Genomic DNA, 3,072 nt, shown 5'->3' with positions numbered 1-3,072 from the left:
CCAATTTCTTCTTTATTAGACTTAATAATATATATAATATAATAATATAAGTAAATGTATGTCCACCTGGGAAATGACTATACCATAAGGCCCCATTGTTTTTGCTAATTTAGTTTGTGTTCCCATCCAAATACGGATCATTGACTTCTTCCCAACATAATATAAATATATTTTTATGAACATTTTTATTTTAAGAGATTTCAAGTGCTTGTGTGAAAATGATAAATTCACAGAACCGAGGTCAGCACAGCCGCTGTGTGATGGGCAGGTCTTGCATTGAGTGTATGCATCTCCTCAGAAAGATAGCACCGAGATATCGTCTTTGTCCAAATCTTTCAGGGAACCCACCCTATGTTTGTCTTCTTCATACGTGACAATGTTTTTTTCCTCAGCATCTTTCTATGTTGGTTATTTGTTTAGGCAGCCTACCATTTTATCATCCATACAAATTCTTCCAGAAAACCTATGGTGTGATATAACTGTTCCGTCCCAAATTATCTGATTTTATAATTAGATTAGCCTATACAAAAAAAACTATAACCCGCGCCTATAAAGGTTGAATTAAATACAGGCTTATCCTACCTCAATGCAGTGCGTAAAACCATACACAGTTTACTTTTACGCACCGTCAAATGTGTTTCTCACAGTGCCTCCTCAGTTAAGCTACTTCCAAAAATAAAAAAGAACGCCTAGTTCACCAAAATTTGCCATCAGTGTCCGCTCTAAATTGGGCTATAAGGTGTTTGAGGCCTAAAAATTCAGAAAAGCGTTGAAGAAACTGAGGCACATTCAACTATTCCGTATAGGCCCAATTTCATATTGGCTGCATGAATACGGACTGAACTGTCTCAGATATTGCCTGCATATTTAGAATTATACATAACGTTCCTTTTGTCACAATATGTTTTAATTGAAAGTCAATACAGCGTGTCATATACCAAACACATATCCACATGTTTTTAAGTTGCCTAGGCCTAATAGAAATCAGTGCATTGAAATAACTTTTTTTGCCCAAAATGAAATGGGCCTAATGTGATACATAGAGGCATGTCAGGCCTGTGTAAAATGTTACTATCAAATTGGCATAGGGACATTTTACATAATTTGATGCAATATATTCTTCATCTGTTTTAAATATGATAGAATGGCAGCCTAGGCCTAGTCTTTGTTTTTTCTTACGATAAGCATCTGAAATCTGAAATCCTGTGTTAAAATAACCATACATTTTTATTGCAAAGAAACCGAATAAACTAGCATAAAAACAACTTAAAATGTAAGCGTCAGAATGGACACAATTGAACAGTCTTCATGCTATATTATAGATATGTTACATTTGAATAGCCTACATGAATAATGATTTTTTCAACCAAACGCGCTCATTGCTTTGAAATTGGTATTATTACTAGGAGTTATTATCTTAAACTACAATAATCAGAACTTTTTACCCTTCGGTATTGTTGTACTTGTAATCACTCTTTGTGGGTTTATTTATGAATACAAAGGCCTAGAGGTAAAACATAAACGAAACAAAGTATAAAAAACATACATTTGTTCCTGTTTTCCTGGAGTCCTTTTCAGAGGAACCCAAATTTACAAATGTAGGTTATGCTCCTTCGTTTGATTTGCCTGAAAAAAGATACCTGGCGTCAACATTGAATTTCTCTTAATTCAGAATCTGTCGAAAGGAAAAATACTATAAATGACAGATTTATTAAACGTAATACAAGCTATGCCACTATTTACGTTTGTGATAATGCATTTTACCACCAGAAACATTTCAGGAATGTTGTCAAGAAATATAGAAAATGAGTTGCATTATGCAAATGTTAACTGTCAGCATTCTGCATTGCAGTTTGACACACCATTTTATAGTTTCACATTTGTGGATTGTCTGAACATAGCGCACCCCCAAAAAAGCTAAACTGATGCGTAATTTATGTGGTTTAACAAAATATATTCTGAACATTATTTTGTGCATTGTGAGATTTTATTGCCAACAGATTGGTATACAACAATAATCATAATAGCAGAACATTGCAAAATGTGCATGCATGCAAAACGTAATCCACATAATCCACAACCCTTTTGTGAATCTCTGCTGATATGAGAGAATTTAATCACTGCGTTTTGCATGGCTGAAAAGGTCGTTCGTATCACATAACTGCACAATTCCTCTTACTCTGACCTGAAACATGTAAGACAAATGCCTACTCTATTCTACTTGACATGCACTGCTAGGCCGCACTACTATTTCCTCCACACGAATTGTCAATGATGTCCTGATTTCTACTGTGAATTTGCTTTTACGCATCTCAGGTTGACCATACATCACGAAAAACGTTGTGCACATTCATGTGTTTGCTTCTTTCTTTCCATTATATGAAGTTATGCAATCCATTTCCCAGGCCTTCACTTAATATTGTCATGTTAATTTGCGTTTTATTACCATCCAGAGTCACTTCTATAGCTTCTACGTGTCCCAGTGAGGAAACCATAAAGATCTACATTTTCCTACTCCACCCTTATCCGCAAGACGCAGCGTGCTCCCTTCTATGGATGAGCTTTCACCTCGACTTTACAGCAGGCTATAGCAGAGAATTGAATGGCGCGCTCCAATCGCTTCCTGCAAAATGGCTAACACAACGCACATGAAAGAACCTTCAATAAATAAATGTCAACTTTGGAAGTATGAGGCTTGTCTGACGACCCATTATAACGACAAAACATTTAACGCACACTCAACGAACATCTCGATGATATGTACCCTCTCTCTTGGCATTCACCGCGTGCCTTAATTGTATGGTCATTTAAATCAAGGTCCGCTGTGAACACGAGGAGAGACCGGGCCCTTTTAGTCTTTCTCTGTGTCAGTGTAACAGCGTAGCTACTGTACAGTGACATCTGCCTGACGAGTTTCAGTGCGCGTGAGGAGGGAAACCTTGAAAGCAGCGATCTTGCACCAATATGTTCGACTACGTATTTCACCAGCTGGCGAAGGGTCTTATCCAATAAAGTAATGGGCGTGCATTGTCATTCACTGTGGCATTACTGTTACCCCTTGTCATTCACTGT

Source organism: Oncorhynchus nerka, linkage group LG13 (genome assembly GCF_034236695.1).
Source record: "Oncorhynchus nerka isolate Pitt River linkage group LG13, Oner_Uvic_2.0, whole genome shotgun sequence".
In the NCBI taxonomy this organism is placed as follows: domain Eukaryota; kingdom Metazoa; phylum Chordata; class Actinopteri; order Salmoniformes; family Salmonidae; genus Oncorhynchus; species Oncorhynchus nerka.
Note: the sequence above shows the minus strand (reverse complement) of the source record.